Consider the following 18403-nt stretch of genomic DNA (forward strand, 5'->3'; position numbering starts at 1 on the left):
TAAAATAGAGCCCAAGAACTCTGAGCCTACTTTTAAAAATAATGCTTAATATATACTGTGGAGGAGTAAAATACAGGAAATCTACTACAGAAAGAAAATGACAAAAACATTAACCAGAATGAGGGAGTAAAATATTTAATAAATATGTGTGGTATTGACCTTCATAGTTCTGTTTCTCCAAAGATTCTAGATCTTGAAAAAGAATCTCTTCTTTTTCAGCACAAAGAGGATTGACATGAACCAAGATGAGGCAATTTGGGAAGTAATAATTTTTAATATTGGAAGATACTAGGGAAGAAGTTTTTCTCATTTGGTTTTCCATTATTCATTTGTTTCCTTGTTTTCATTTTTTCTGCAATAAACTATAAAAAAGCAACCTAGAAAGGAAAGGAGAGGAATTATATAGATGCACATGTATGTATCATAGTCCATCATCAAAAGAAACTAAGGCAGGGTCCTAGGGAAGGAGCTGAAACATAGACCATAGAGGAATGCAGCTCACTGACTTGCTCCCTCTGTCTGTTTTCAGTTACCTTTCTTACAAAGTTCAGGAATACCTACCCAGGAGAGCACAGCCCATATCGGGTTAAGCCTTTCATCAAATAGCAATTAATGGAAATGTCCACACTTCGACAGACCAATCTGATGGAGCCAATTCCTCAGTTGAGGTTCTCTCTTTACAGACTTCTAATTTTTTGTCAAATAGACAAAAATGAACCAGCACATTTGGCACTTTCAAAACTGGCAAATCAGAGCAAGAAGAAATCAATACAATATTATACTTGGACTGTGTTGTTTAATCCAGCCACTGACTATCTAAATCACAGGAGAATAATTCTTTATGAAAGGTTCTAGCTATTTTATGAAGACAGAGTGTATTGTGAGTATTGTTATTTTGTAACTACTGCAAGGTAACTAAGAGAGAAATTCAACATAAATAAACTAGCAGCCTGACATTCTGATGGACATACATCACCATCATCTGTGACACCCTGATTAACATGCATCACCATCATCTGTTACATACTGATGGACACACATCTCCATCATCGGTGACACCCTGATGGCCACATATCACCATATGTGTCATATTTCAGCTAATGGTGGATCATACCATTCATGCTATCATCGAGCTATTTATAAAAATATTATATTCTGTAATATATTACAAATCCTATGTTCATGAAATATATAAAACAAGATATAAAATAACAAATCTGTAAAAACAAATAATGAAAATATGAGAGCATATAAAACTATGTAGAAGGAAGAATTCAGTCAAATGAAAAACTAAAATGAAACTTAAGAAATTCTATGAAAAAAATGGCCCATTTTTATTTAAAAGATTATGGACTGAAACATGGAGTTCAAAATCATCATCACTAAAGTCTGTAAATGTTTTAGTAGTAAAATAATATAGCTTTACAGGATTAAGTTTTTTTCTGTGCATGAGACAAAATATATTAATTAAAACCTAAGTCTTAATTAAACGTAGGTCTTAACCAAAATCTGGCATTGAAGACTGAAATTTAAACATTTTTATGGAATTTGACAATACCAAGGAATCATTGTTAATTTTATTCTATATAACAAAACTGTACATGCTTTTGCTGAAAGAATTTTTAAAATGGTTTTCTACTTTACTTTGTATGTGTAGATGTTTTGCCTTTATGCCTGTATGTATGTTTGTGTACAATGTGTAAGCCTGGTGCCCATCAAGGACAGAGGAGGGAGGGCTCTGGCTCTCCTAAAACTGGAGTTATGGATGGTTGAGAGCTGCCCCATGCTGGGAATTGAACCCTAAACTTATATCTGAAAGAGCAGCCAGCTTTCTTACTTACAAGGACATCTCTCCAGCCTCCTGAAAAATAATTTTTATCACTGAATTTTTACGTCATCATTAGCAGCACACACCGAAACATGGAAATTACAGGTTTAATTACAAGTTACATTACAAGGTATGTAAGGTACAGTGATGCTATCCTGGTTGCAGAGATCCTGAGCGTGATGGAGGTAGACCATAGATACTGGAAGTGTGCTCACTGGTGGGAGTTTCTTTCTCTGAAGCCTGGAATGAAGCCTCCTATACACTTCCCAGATGTGCCTGACACCTCACTGACAGGCCAGCATGCAAACGCCACTCTCGCTGATTTGGTTTTGAAACACTGTTTTAAGACATTATGCTCACTCCTTAAAAGGATGGGTTGATTCAAAGTTCAAAAAAAAGTGGCTTAAAAACAAATGGTGCATGCATATCATTCGAAATAAAGATATAGATACATATGTATTAGAGAAAACAAGCCTATTATTCATTTAGCATCACTTCATTTTTCTCTCAGAACCATTTCTCCAATTTGGATAGTTGCTTGGCTACTTAGAGCCACAGTTTTTTTGCACTATTATTTTTCAAGTTTGTCTTAAAGAGAATGCAAATTCTGTTGGGGATTTTATTTCCTCGAATAAATTTATGTTATAAAACACACACATATGCACACACACATATATATGGTTGATGCATGGTTGGAACTGCCTACTGTGGCTGAATTTATATCAAATAAGTAGGTAATTTTATGATCATTAATATGGTTGTAGCTATGCAAGCCAAGACAATGATATGGGTAATTGAATCTCATGCTTCAAAGCACAAAGTGATTGCTGTGAAGAAGTCAGGGGAAAATGTCTTGCCCAAATGTAGAACATTATATATTTGGATACTTAGGAAGAGATGATGAAAGATCATCCTTCCCCAAGGCTTGGGAGATTTCGTTTACTGCAATATCTATCTCATTGCATAAAAATACGACATAGGTTTTGAATTAAAATGTATCACTATTTCCTTTCAACATACAAGATTTGAGGGACTATGGATTGGATTGTGTTAAAATGAGGCTTATGTGACCAGCAGGGTTTTTTTTCCTGGCACAGTGAACATGCAAAATGAACAATGACCTGAAAGACCAAAGTGAGGGAGGCAGAGAAGAGAGAGAGAAAGGGTGGGAGGGAGGAATGAAAGGAGGGAGGGGAGGGGCAGAAGGATGTAGGAAGGAAAGAAAACAGAAGTGATGGCATAATTAAAGGAAGAAGAGCAACATCAATGGAATTAAAAAGAGGTTTTTCTTTTTTAAAGTCACAGCACCAAAGGGAAAGAGCTGTGAATAGAGTCAGAGCAAACTGGTGCTGGCACCTTCAAAGAGAGGAAGACGGAAGACAGAAACTTAGGCCATTTCGGATAAGATTACCTGTAGGCAGAAATTGAATCCCTTTCCTTTCCCATTGACCATTCCTGTGGTTCCACATCTTTGCCCCTGGTGCCTTAAACTAAGGCACCACCTTAGTGTCTTCTTGTGAGAGTGCATGCTCGTCTTTCCAGTACAGAAAGCTCAATATTCAAAATGATTGCTAACAGTGATATAATTAACAGACTTTTACAAACTCACTCTGCCCTACCAACCAGGAGAAAATATATGGAACGGTCTCTCCCAATTTCTCTCCATTTGCCTACATAGCTTTTTTTAAATATAGAAGGTAAGGCATCATTCCAACAGTAAGCCAATTTTGGTACCATACAAAGTTACATTGTTTAATCAGCTTTGCCAAAGACGATACTGCCATTTTGATTTGTCTTTCTATTGCCTGTCTCTTATTTCATCATTGATTCAGAATCTAGGAGGGGAAGAGAAGAATACCTTAATTTTCCAGTGCCAACGACTAGAAAATACAATGAAGTAGTTACCAACCATGTCTCACCATGTGTCTAACACTTTAGTTTTCTAGGCAATCCATCTATTTTAGCATTCAAGAACTATGTTTTTCATCAGATTGGGATAAAGATTTAAAACATGGATGAGTCAAGACTCTTTGCTTTAAATATTTTTGTCTGTTGAATGACAAGATACATTGTAACAGGACCGGCTATTTTCCTAGTTTTCTTTCTCACTCATTAGACTTAAATCTCTTTTGGAGAGAGAGAAGTTTGCATATTTGAATTTTCATCTGCTAATTTAATAATTTGCTTTGAAAAAAGACTGCTGAATTTAAGCAAACTGGACATGTCTAAAATTTGAATGAATGCCCATAATATGAAAAGTCATCTAGTTTTATGTGTATGATACTATGTGCTGCTCATTGGGAACAATTACAAAATGTGGCAGTACCCTTACCCTACCAGAAAACTACCAGAGAACTGGTTCTTCTATAGGCTCATTGCTAAGAAGAGAAGGTTGAGGTCACATTTGTTACCAGAAGCCTCTCTGAGAATCATACACAGCTTCACCAGAAAGCACCAAGAGTTCTAATAAAAATGATGTTCGGGATTCCCATGAAGCTTCTCTATTTATCCTCTGATACCTCCAGTCTGACCTTCCACCTAAGACATTGGCTGGAGATAGAAGTGAGAGTTACATGGGTTTCAAACTGTAGAAAGCAAAGTGTGTTTCCAAGATCCTTTTTAATTTATTCAATTCACGCGTCTGCCTTCTCTCAAGTCCTAAAGTAGTTAGTATTCTGCACCACACGAACTCTCCATTGATTGTTTGTTTTATGTTTGGTGAGTTCACTGATTGTGTCTCATAGAAAAATCTTGTTTCTGTAAATAGATTGTGTGTACCTTGAGTCTAAGATACAAATCTGCTTCCTCATAGTCTCCACACATTTCTCCTGTCCTCTTAAGTCCTCTTAAGAGCTTGTTCGTAGTGTATGAAATACGTTTTAATGTATTCTGACATTTAGTTATCATTTCAAGCCTGAAATTTTCAGCATTAAAGTATCAATTTCTGTAGTTGAGGAGGCTGAAACTCATAAATGTTAAAGGAGTCTTTGTCTCCAGTCACTGTCTATGTAACTAGTTAGGTAGTAAGGCTCGAGATAAAGTAGAGGCGATTCCCATCTAGGAAACTTGTATTTTGGGCCTTTGTTTTTCATCTTTAAAAGAAAATAAAGGCAGTTAAGGCAAGAGAAGTAAGACATGAGACAGCATACGTTTTCAATATGCAAATGCTCCTTGATCGTATGTCATTTCATCCCGATAAATGTATTACATATTAAAAGACTCTATCAAAGATACATTAATAATTCTAACTTATAGATGTATAGCAACACAGTGTATTTTCAGCATCTCAGACCTTTAACCTTGTGACTCCTGCCTAACTGGAGGATTGCCATTGCCCTGACTCTTGGGAGAATATGATACCAGAACTACTCATTTAAGAAAAGTCAACAAGTTACAATCTGAGCTGCTATTTCCAATATATATTCTTTGCACATTTATATTGGATAAAATTGGTACCACATAATATGAAGTACTTATGAGTTTGTGGATTTTTTAAATAGCATGTCAACCTGTAAGGTGTGATTATTAATGGCTTAACCAGTATAGACGTGAATGCAATAACATTTCCTTTCAGATTGTAACTATCTTGAGAGTGACAGGACTGTGTGAGAAGTGAAAATGTTCCTTACAGACCAGTACAACAAACAAAAATTACATACCTCGAAGATCATAGCCTTTTCCCCCCAAAGTGTTTTTCAAGTACAAAATCAGTGCCTGCTTCCTTGTACTTATCTTTGACAAACCCTTTATTTTCTGGAGTTTCCAATCTCACAGGAGAAGAGAATGAAGTTGAAATAGTGAACCTGTTGGGAACACTGGTAGAAACAACCATAATGATCAGGGTCAAGAAGTGATTACACGGCTGTAAAAGACACAAAAGAGACCTTAATACAAGGAGACTTCAAATTTTTATGCAATTCCTACAACTTGGTATATATTCCAAAGAAATGAAGCTCTTTTACCTGAGAGATGAATACATGCTTACATTTATTTAAGCACAATTCATCACAGCCATTATAGGGAATCAACTAGGTTGTCCATCAGCATTTGAGTACATAAAAAAAGTAGTACACATACCCAATGGATGCTATTCAGCCATAAAAGAATGTCACTTGTGAAAATATGAATAGCATCGGAGTATGTCAAGTGAAGTGAGTAAGCCAGGCACAGAAAGGCAAACCCATGTGTTGCACTCATTTGTAGAAAGCAAAGCAGTTGACCCATAGTAACCAACAAGGAATCCAGCTGGTGGACAAAGAGGAAGGGAGAGGGAGAGGGGAGAGATTTTTTACTAAGTGCCACAAAACCCCAATAAACAAAAAATAAAACAAAGAAAGCAAAACGCACTATTAACTAAGATGAAGTTTTCATTACATCAAACTGAGATGGCCTAATTGGACTCATAAAGTAAGCTTTTGGGATAAGAGAGTCTAATCTGTGTAGATCATTACGTATCTTCTATTTGATGATTAAGACAGAAAGACAAAGTGTCCAAAATGTAGACATAAGGAGTGTGTAGACTGCTCATGAGTAAGGAAACATGTATGCTATTCCCCGAAGTCAGTATTATTGCAGAGGAGGGGGAAGAAAGAGTTAACAGCCAGAAGTAGTGGATGGTTAAAGGAAAATACTTTCTGATGCCACAGGGGAAACAAATCAGTTTCTGAGATACCTGTGCCTACCAGGCAGACCAAATCCTAGCATGAAGTGGGGAGCTGGGAATATAATCCACTCATAGACATGGGACAATTGGCATTCGTTAGCTGCCGGGAAAAGGGTCGTTCTTTTCTAAGAGTGTAGCCCCTGGCAAGAGGACCACGCGTCAGTAGAAGACCACATATCCAAGGATAGTTTGGCCAGCACTAATTGATCTCGAGTTTAGTTTTTCTTTTTAATTTTACAGAGTTTTGTGGATAGCATTAGAGGGGATGAGCATGATCAAATCCTACTGTAGAAAACTCAAAACTTTTCAAAGATCTATTAAAAAAAAACAATGAGAAAGGTATAGGAAGAACCACTTTGTGTATCTGAATAATGTTTTCTGTTATTTGTCTTTGTGGGGGCTTACAGGCTTGAGGATGTATAATAATGTTTTTACCTTCTCCAAAGAGTCCCCTGAAACAGAATCGGCCACTTGAGTAGCTCTGCCAAGATATCTGAAATCCTAGTGGCGATGATTCCTTCAAACATCCAGAATCTTTGTTCACCTTCATTATTATTGAATATGTTTAACATAGTAACCTGGGAGTAGTATTTAACTCAGTCATTAATTTATGAACCCTAGAGAAGAGAGGTAGCTAGTAGACACATTCCAGTAGAGATCTGAATGACAGAACGGGTAGGGATGAGAAAAAGAAAACACATAGAAAAGATGACTTCTAATCATTTCTAATACTGCTTTCGAGCAATTTAAGAACCTAAGGCTGACAACTAAGGGCTGGGGTGCTGGTAACAAATTAAAATAAAAATCAACAAAAGCAAGGCATCTATATTATGTGGATGTTCAATCTTCACAGATTCTTCTGCTCATTAGCAGAAGACCACCAATCCTAACCCTTTACACTTCTGCCATTGAAGGCTTCTGCAACACCCTCCGACACACCCATAAGGTCTGGTACATCACTGAGCCCAGGACTAGACTCCCTGGCTATAACCCATTGTGAAATTCAGATTCACATAACATTCTACACGTGGCATGTTCTATCTTCTTACTCGATTCCTCATCTACTCTTGAGACTCTCCACAATAACTTCTTGAACTCACAGTCATGACTGGTTAACTCCTATATCTTCCAAACCCCTTCTCACACTTTCTTAGTGAAGTTTCTTAACCTCAAGACCATTGACTTTGGATCAAGTAATTACTTACTGTGAGGTACTGCATCCATTGGATATTCCATAGAATCCCTGAACTTTATCGATAAAATGTCAGTAGCTTATCCTTTCCAGTTTCCAGATATTGCCACATGTCTCATGGGGAAGGTAAGTTCAAAAATATAAAATGCTCAAACATTCAATACTTCTGTGCTAATGAAATTGCTGCATACCTGGTGACCTACCTCCACTAAAACGCCTCAAAGCGTGGCTAGTGGTCTTGTCTGTCTTTAGACCTTCTGTAAATGGATTGAGATGGAGATGATGCAGAAATGCTATGCTGTCATGCATTTTTCCAACCAGAAAATTTGGTTTCTTCTCACCTTGCAACCTCCCAAATATTGAAGGTTAAAATATGTCAACAGATCGCATCACCTTCTACTCTTTGTTGTGGTTTCATTTACTGATTTTTTTCAAGTTAACTCCTTTATTTTTTTTAATTTTTTCAAACTTTATTAAATTGGGTATTTCTTTTTTACATTTCAAATGTTATTCCCTTTCCTGGTTTCCAGGCCAACATCACCCTAACCCCTCCCCTTCTATATGGGTGTTCCCCTCCCACATTACCGCCCTCCCTCCAACAATCTCATTCACTGCCGGTCCAGCCCTGGCAGGACAAAGGGTTTCCCCTTCCACTGGTGCCCCTACTAGGCTATTCATTGCTACCTATGAATTTGGAACCCAGGGTCAGTCCATGGCTTAGTCTCTGGTCATTTACTGATTTTATGCCATTCTTCCTTCATTATAAAAATCATTACAACTCCCTCATCATGGTATCCAGTCTGTGCACTTTCAGAATTTATACAATGATTCTAAAATGTTTATCCTTCATTTCATAGCTTCTTTTTCTGCAGGGATCTTGTTCTTCAACCTACTGCAGCCTTGACATGGACAAATCTCAAGCATTGTATTGACTAGTATCTACAATTCCTTCCTCAGTGACTTCCTCTCACTCTGGTCTCTCTAATTCATGTGAACTAGTTCCATGACTTAGAGCTGGTCCTTTGAGAAATGCTTGAGCTTTGTTGATAGTTAAGAGAACTGGTAAGCAAGATGAAAGACAGTGAAAGCAACTTCTGAGTCCAGCATATGCTCTGGGAAGGAGCAGGGGAAGGATGAAAGGTGGTACTAGGTAAACTGTTTATGAACCTGAGAGGTGATTTCTCATTGCCACTCAAGTGGCAATCTTGATAATATCTTAATAATTCTGCCTTTCATTTTCCCCACTCATACCAATAAACTCTAATATCAATACCCCACCTCCTTTCAATGTCTTTTAACATTAATTTTTATATTAAATGTTTAATATTTATTTTTAATTCTTTAGTTATTCATAATTGTATATATGTATATGACAAAATATGATACCGTTCACACAATTTTCCTATCTAGTTATCATCTAAAAGCCATCACCCTAGCCTCCTCTCAACTCCTGTCCTTGGTTTTTTTATTGTTTGCTTGCTTTATTTTGTTTTCTTTTGCTTTACTCACCAATTCCAATTCTTGATGCCCATGTGTATGGGTGTAGGGGCAACCATTATAACACGGGAAACCTACCAGTGGCCACACATTGTAAAAAGTGATCCTCTTACTCCCCACCACTAAGCTGCTATCATCCGTGAGTGGCTTCTCAGTGAGGGGGTGGGGCCTGAGATTGATCATGCTTGGGCCTCATATGGGTAATTACAGCTGATGTGGGTTAATAAGTCTTAGTAAATCCAGAAAACTGCTTTTCACAGCACTCATCCTCATCCTCCAGCTCTTACTTCTTGTTTTCTCTTTGCCTCCTCTTCAGTGATGTTCCTTAATGCTCATTATTGGCTCTAGGTTAATCGTAATTTCTTTTAGCTGTCCTTTGACGTTTGTTTTCCTATGTTTCAAGTCACATAGCCAACTCTGCAGCTTCCTTGTAATAAGGTTTTCCTGCCTCTTGCTTTTTACGCAGTATATATATATATATATATATATATATATATATATATATATATATATATATATAGTTAATACCAACTTTTGTTCTGACCTATGATTTTTTTTTCTTATGCAACTGGTAAAACTGGTGGGGAAAACTTTAGTGTAAAGTGTATTTTTCATCTTCACCTCACTGGCCATCTTGCTTTGAAATTCCAAAGAGAAATTATAGCAACCAGAAGGGAAACTGCAGATGCCCATAATTGCAAAATCCAGACATGCTTCTATGATACTATTCTTTTATATCTAATATTATGTTACCTCCTTCCTTCATCTCTCTACAACATCATACTTTTCTTTTGTACTTGAGAATCCCCACAGACCTACATAATCTGCCATTTTTTTCTATGCATTCAGAAGCATATTACAAACCATGCGCATAAACTCTGCGCTCATGAGCTGAGACCTGAGACTTGCCAAAGGTACACAGCTAGTCTGAGACCCAAAGTGAGACTCTATCATAGTTTTTAAAACGTTTCTTCTGTTTCTATATCCACTTCTTGGATGATTTCATCCATTCTCATGATTTAAACTTTTAAGAGCTGGTGATAATTATCATCTAAATATCACAATTTCCAAAATCAAGATTTATAATCTTGCCTTCTTCACTGGTTCCACACTTGCATGCCTGTCTGATGAGTTAATATTTCCATAAATGGCCAGTAGTTATATCCTATTCAATCATGTCTTGATTTGCTTTCTTGGCAATTGTTTCTGTATTTTTTTTTTCATTATGATCCTGTCCTTCCATAAAACTGTAGCCATATATATTTCTTTCCCTTATGAACATTTTATTAATATCCCTAGTCAATTTTTATGCCCTGTGATGGCTGGACAATGCCTTTTCATATTTTTTCTAAAATTTATTTACACACACACACACACGCACACACACGCAAGTACGCATGCACGCACATTCGCATACATTATTTATATACATATATGCAACTTTGAGCATATTCATCCCATTATACTCTCTTGTGACTTTCCCCACTAAACCCTTACTTCCTGTAAGTGCCAGTTTTATTTTAATATCTTTGTTTGTAGCCCACTATGTTTAATCAGGTTTGCCTGCGTAAACATAAGTAGGGGGTTGTTTATTTGATTAAGGGCAATGTGTCTGCAGCTACAACTGAAGAATTTTCCTCTCTTCTTTAATAGCCATTAACTGTCTGTCGCTCCTCCATGAGTGGTGGGCATTATGAGCCCCTCTCCCTTACAAAATAGAATGTTCATGGCATCAGTCGTATGTAGGTCTTGTTCAGTTAGTCACTGCTATTGTAATTTCATGATTACAGAATACAGCTTTTCACAGAATTGTTCACCCTCTTCAGGCTCTTATTCTGCCTATCCTTTCTTATGCAATTTTCTATGAAAGGGTTGTTACAAATGTCTCATTTAAGGCTAAACCCTTAACAGTCATTTGTTCTCAGAACTTTCACCAATTAGGAATCTTTATTAACCATTATCCGTATGCTTACATCTTTTTTTTTTTTAAATCCCACTTTAATAAGGGTTCTTAAATGCTTCAATCTCCCTTCTAACCCACCTACCAAGAAGAAAGGTTAACAGGAAATGGGAGATGTGGACTCATTTAGAAGTAGTTCTTTGGGGTGATTTCAAACACTAATCAGTAGCAGAAGTGCAGTCCAATTGGCAAACACCAAACGTGAGTCCGGAGCAGCAGCTCAATTCAGAAGAAACGGCAAGACTCCGCCAAACCTGCCTGAGTCTGTAGTAGCAGCAGGCAGTGCTGGAATACCACAAGAAGTTACTGTCTCTCTATGAAGTCATGACAAGCAAAGACCAGGGAAGATCGGAAAAGTGTGTCAAGGTGAACCAGAGCAGAGACCATTTATCTGTTGGGTTATAATTATATTCTTTCGAAACATCACACATTTTAAGGTCTCGTCTCTGTTTCAGCCAAACATCACATAACACATCTAAGTCTACAAAGAAACCAGAAATCCCCACTTCAGTTACCCAATTTAAAGCAATACCTTCTCTGACCAACGTTGAAAATAATACTAATCTATAGGCATAAACGTATATAGTTCAAAGAGGGATTATCATCACATCCATATAAAGTAAGAAAAATGGTTTTAGGTCCTTTCACAGGGACAGTATTAGGCATGAATTCTTCATGTTGAGTAGATCTAAAGTATCAGAAACTTGCTGGAGATCTCCGTAATATCTGTGCCACTAATGTACCATTAGTCACATTTTATGTGTTAGGTTGGAATTCTGTGAGCTCACAGATCTCATGGCTGGACAAGATTGTGGGCTTTTTCCACCAATATAACTTGCATATTCTGTCTAGCACATGAGAACTATCAGCCTTGAGGGAGCTTCTAGTTAGATTTCTCTGTATTCTTAGAATAAAACACACGATGTCTTCAGAACTCTGATGCTATCCTCCGGTTCTGGTGGAAGATCATGAGAACTGGGTCATCCTTTAGTCTTCTCTATTTCCCAGCCTCTGCAGTCAATCCAGCAGGAAATGCTGGTAGCTTATATTGAAAGCAACCAGGATCTAGCCAGTATCTTCTTCTCAGTGATCGACCAGGTTTGTACACCTGATCCCTTTTGATATATCATTGTTATATCTTGCTCTTAAGTCTACATGTTTCTATAGTTATTCATTGTCTATTCTTAAAAGGAACATGCAATTTAGCTGAAAGAATTTCAAATTATATTTCCCTGCCAGGTATTACAGTGATTTAATGTGGTCAGAAAAAAGTCAGTGACTTACAGTGACCTGTAATGCTAACCATCTTTTTCAGATTCCGGTTCACCCTGTTCTTAAATAATCCCTATCACCCTTTAATACCACTCCATTCTCTTCATTATACCCCCAATGTATCAATAACATGATCTCTACTTTAACCCTTCTTTTATTAATTTATTCAAATGCCACATTTCAATATAGCCTACCAGTGTACTTTTAAAATTTTTATACTACTTCAAACTACTCAATTCTTCCTAATCTTGCTGTATGTACTCTTTAAAAACGCATATGACATCAAAATATGATTTTCTTATTTTTTTATTTTTGTTATTAGTTCTCTGCTTCTTAAAATGCTATTTACTTTCAGGTGTGTGTGTGTGTGTGTGTGTGTGTGTGAGAGAGAGAGAGAGAGAGAGAGAGAGAGAGAGAGAGAGAGAGAGAGTTTTCACTCTGTTGCCTTGCCTGTCCTGGAGTTAATTAATGTTGTAGCCATGGTTGACCTCAAATTTATGGTGACCCTTTGGTCTGAGCAATCTCAGCATTGAGGTTGCAGGTCCGAGCCATCACTTCTGGTTTTACTGACATGTTACATGAGACTTTAACACTATCCATTCAGTGGTAGGCTTTAATATTTATTGACTGGAACATGAATTAGTTAGAAACTAAACTTTCTAGATTGAAGATGTAAATTTCATTCTGGCCTAAAATGTTAGTTATTGTAACAGACATCTTTCATAGCTTTCCTTAAAGACTTGTGAAATCTTCACTGATTTACATATTGTTTTGACAAGTAGGTATCATTAAAATAGAATTTTATGAAAACCACGAAATGAACAAATGCTCAGTATTGTATGAGAAAGAATATATCTAGTTGTGTGATTAAAGGAGATAGATTGGTTTCTGGAAGATATTTTCCATATTTTCAGTTTAAAGATTTATCAGAAGCTTCACCAATTTTCACACTCCATTCTTCATTCATCACTTATGGGAAACTCACAGTGGTCTACCTTCCTAGATTACTAAGGCATCCTCAGTCCTGGGGTGATGTCAGGAGCAGCGTCATGTATAGAGAGAGACAGGTAGATGATGGTCTCATTAGTACCCATCTAGAAATGTTTCTTCCAATATGTTCCATTATATGATAAACAAAACCTACAACACATAGCACAAAGTCCTCTCTCTCTCTCTTTCTCTCTCTCTCTCTCTCTCTCTCTCTCTCTCTCTCTCTCACACACACACACACACACACACACACACACACACACACAGACACACACACACACAATCTTGACAGGTACAGAAGCTGTACTTTTTAATGTACATGGATCTTGAGAAAATGTTTCCATTGGTTATGATCTGGGTAGCCCAGTCCCCAAACTGAAAATGACTTTAAGTGTTTAAATTAGGTATATTATTTTTAACTATTGTAAGAGCGAATACATGAGCAATACATGTACCTTCATGTCCATACCCTGCCCTCTGACATAAAATTAAATTTGAATATTTAAATGGTGATTCGATTTCTTGGGCCGTTTTAAACTATAAAAACACCCCGTGTAATTTTCAGAGGCATGCACTGGGGTTCTCTGACTCCTGACCATAATTTTCCTATAACATGGATCTTTGGTAACATCTGAATACACTTGGAAGGGGATTACTTTGTCCCTAGCTGAATGAGCCAGTGCAGCTCAAACCGATGCATCAACAGAAGTTAACAATTCTGATTGATTCCTTAAGACAACGTGTCTGTTGCCATTGGGGCTAAGCCAACTGAATATCAACCTGGCTGAAGGGGTCAGATGGAGCAAATTGCTCCAGCTGGCAAGCCAGGCAGTGCGTGTGTTGGGTGTCTCTGTCTGAGCATTAGTCCTGAGGCAGGCAACAGCAGGGATGCTGTAAATTAAATACATAATGTTGCCTGGTGACTTAGCGGCTGCACAGAGGATTCTCATCTCTCTGTCCAACCCACCTGCAGCTGTTCTCAGATTTTAGGCTTGAACAGGCAGTGAACAAAGCATATTCCTATGCTGTGACTGACTTTCTGTGGATAGTCTCTAGCCTGGGAGTCAAAGAACACCATACATAACTAGCTGCCCTAACATCCTGAATCCATTTTTCTCAAAAGTCCTGCAGAAGATTGTGAACCGGTTCAGTGAAACCATGAGTGTTGGAATACATTGGATTTGAGTATTTGTTGCTTCCCTGGGAGAATGGTTTCAATACTCCTAAACCTATAATCTCCAAAAGGGATAATGTGCATTTTCATTAAAAGAAGAAAGATTACGTGTGCAAATATGAACGAAATGATCGCAAGTTTTCTTGGAAATTATGTAATGCAGGTCAAAGGGCAATTACCAAATAGTCATTAGATTCAAAGAACTCATTTTAGGTATCTAGAATTAGTATATTATTTAAGGAGGAGAGAAGTGGGGTGGGGTGGGGGACGAAAAGTTGGGAATTTGTTCCACCTCATTTATTTCACAGCACAACTTGTTGCTAATAACAACCTGGATGTGTAGGAAAATAAAAGCGACAGTTATGAAGGTGACTATAGCAATATAGTCCTCACCAGGAATAATTGGCTTCCCTGATCCTTGGGTGGAGGGTACAGTAAAATTTAATTGTCATGGTAACAACATGATGGTACATTGAACAAAGCCAGGGCTTGTGACTTGGACCACACCTGGTTCTGTGTCCACCTATGGAGCCAAGTTTTTCTCTGAGTTACATTATTAATATTGTAATGATTTTCAAATGTTTGGATGAATGCATCTTTTAAAAGGACAAATGCTTCATAAACATAGTTATATTGTATGTTTTAAGCAGAGATAACAGTGTAACTAATTCAAGCACAAAACAGAATGTAAATTGCATTATTCTGCAGTGAAGTATTAACGTTTATACCTCCACACTGAATTCTTTATTGTCCACGACTTCTCACAATGCTTAAGAATTAGAGGAAGAGTAGGAATTTGGGCTGTTCAAGGCTCTTGTTCTAAACCCACCCTAACTATCTGAATGTTTTTTGAGGTCCTAAAGATAGATCGATGCACACCAACTAAACAGGCTATTTCTTTTATACAACAGGGTGCAAAGTATCTTCGTTCATATAGTTGCTAATACTTGAGAGGAGCTTTTGGTTTTTGTTGTTTTTGTTTTGTTTTGTATTTGTTGACCTTCACAGACACAGCGATTTCTCATAGTTGCAGCCCGCTAGGTCCTCTCCCATTCTCGTTGTCTCCGAGAGAGCCTTGAACCTCCTGAGCACTAGGGTTATACATTTACAGGACCGTGTCATACTTCACTGCACCTGGATAATGACAGCACAGAAGCAAATAATGTAAGTCCCACTTTCAGAGAGTAAATGGAGTATGAAAATTATATCTTTTGAAATTACTCCACTTTAATTAAAGGAAAACTCTGAATCAAATCAAACATACTTTAGGTTTATTTCCATGGTAAATTCTCAGAGTGTAAAATATTTTCCTTTGTGGATAAGAAAAGTCAAGGTTACAGAATATTTATTACTAAAAGAGACTAACAAGGGCGATGTCCCATGGTCATATTGAGACAAAGTATATAAAACAGAAAACTTAACTATATGATTTAAATTGACTTTTTTCTGTCTGGGTTTTCCCTTCTACTAATGTCAGGAGACAGACCCTCTTGCCCATGCTTGTTCATTTCCTGTAGATATTACAAGACTTTGAATCACAAAGTGCTTAAAAGTCATAAAAATATAAATAATAGGTGGTTTAAGATTTAATTATTTTTCATGAGTGCAACTATTTTAAAATTTATATATAACTCAAACTCAGTCACATTGTTATTCAAAACTGTGAAACATCAAACACTGTGTGAATTTTTAGATGGTTTCCTCAAGAAACTCTCCTCTACCAAAAAATGTAATTATAAAGAAGGCGATTTCAGGAATATAAAACTGTGTACATAGCAAAGAACTTTGCCAGACTTTAATACTATGGAGAGTCAGGGTCTATTTAAGTGTTTTTTTTAATATCTAGCCCCATTCTGTGTGCATTTTTTTGAATATTGCTTTTATCTGTAATTTGGTGTACTTAAAATTTGAGTCCCAAATTTTCTCATTGTAAAAACAAATTCTCTTTATTTATGTGTGTATTTGTTTGCATGCATGTTTACACATGTGGAAAGGTACTAACGAAGCCCTCAGATCTCCCAGAGTTAGCATTTCATTTGGTTGAGAGCCACCTGGCATGGGTGTGCTCAGATTGTAACTCAAGTCCTATAAAAGGGGCAAGAGTAAGAGGGATCTTAAAAATGGATACATCCCTCCAGGACAAATTCTTCATAGTTCTACATTAATTTCTTTTTGTCTGTATACATGACAAATATCTGGTGTGTACCATGCAGAAAGTGCTGTAGTGGGCAAGGTTAGCTCCCTAGAAATAGCCCACTTTCTTGCTTGGGTATGATGGGTGCACTCTGGGAAGTCTGGCCCCACAGACTTCACCCCAGAATTGCTTCTTGCTACTGAGATGCCTTCTCATTTTTGTCATTGCCATAGTTTTCATTTATTTGGTTTGGTGGGAGTAAACACTTGGAAACCCTCCCTGCCTATAGCCTGGTGTACTTACTTCCTGGGTGCTAGTCCACACTCTGTTGGGCAAGTTTCCTACAGATCAACATGAGCATCAAAGTTCTGGAGACAATGCTCTTTAGATGAATTAATGACTTTATGAAAGTACTAGTGTGATTTAAATAGTTATTGGAAGTTCCTTGGATTTAAGTAATGTGGGGAAGTTAGTGTAGTCGATGGAAAGCTTAAAGTTAGAATCAAGAATATAATGTGCCCCTTCCTCATAGAATGGCAAGAAGTGTATGAGTTAGAGAAAGAAGTACAGTGAGCGGAAATGTTCATGCATCGCAAGCACGAAATTGTAGTAGCAAGGAAAATAAGCATAGGACAAGGTAATAGTCAAAGAGAGCATTCACTCTAGGTGGTGACTGAATTTCTTGGTCTTGTGATCTAGTGACGTAGTAACAGGTTTTTCTTGTGCCCCATGAAACAGAAAGGCTATGAACAAAGACTAAACAATTCTACTATGAATATAAGAGCAGAGAACAGACAATTAACCAGACTAGCCGATCAAGACTTCAAAATAAGACTTATGACAGATGACCTGTTTCTTAGCAAATACAGACTGTCATCAGCCAAGCAGAGGGAGAATCTTGCTACTATAGACGCTGCCTGTTTACACTTCATTAATCTCTAACAACAGAATTATTGCTTTGAGGTTACAATGAGCTTGAGAAAAGATAGATGAGAAGTGTTTAGTTAGGTAAGAAGTTTCAAAAAAAGGATACAAAAATCAATAATCCTGTTGTAATTTCCTCTTGTGTAAGGGTTTTAATATGTTTTTGAAGAATAGGTCTTTGTAGTTTTTTTTAATTTTTTATTTTATTTTATTTTTTAGAAAATGTGCAACTTGTGGCTATGAGATAATACTCTTACACAGAAAAACTTTAAGGGGCAAGAAAAGCGTTAAGAGAAATAATAAAATACCGGAGCTTGCTTTTGTTTCGACTATTCAATGTGTGTGTGTGTGTGTGTTTGTGTGTGTGTGTGTGTGTGTGTGTGTGTGTGTGTGTGTGTGTGTGTGTATCTCCCTTCTTTCCTCTAATTGCTTGCTTGCATAGACAGCAGCCCCTATTGGTTGATGTCTGGGCCAACCTCCATCAGCCCATCTAGTGCTGATCTTGGTCGGCTGCTATCAGCGCTGGCCGCAATTGCTGACACCACACCTTGGTGCCTGACTCAGTTTACTTTGTGGTGTCAAAGCTGGACTTTTAACAATTTTCTAAACAGTGTGTTAATTTTGCTTCTTTTTATCAACTTCTAGCTTAGAAAATGTGTACTTATAAAAATGTGTGGTTATTGTCATATTTGGTGGCAAAAATCTCATGCATTTTCCTTTAAAGAGTATTTCTTTGTCACTGTTCTACTTCTGTGACCATGACCAAGGC

The sequence above is a fragment of the Rattus rattus genome, chromosome 15 (assembly GCF_011064425.1).
Source record: "Rattus rattus isolate New Zealand chromosome 15, Rrattus_CSIRO_v1, whole genome shotgun sequence".
Classification (NCBI taxonomy): domain Eukaryota; kingdom Metazoa; phylum Chordata; class Mammalia; order Rodentia; family Muridae; genus Rattus; species Rattus rattus.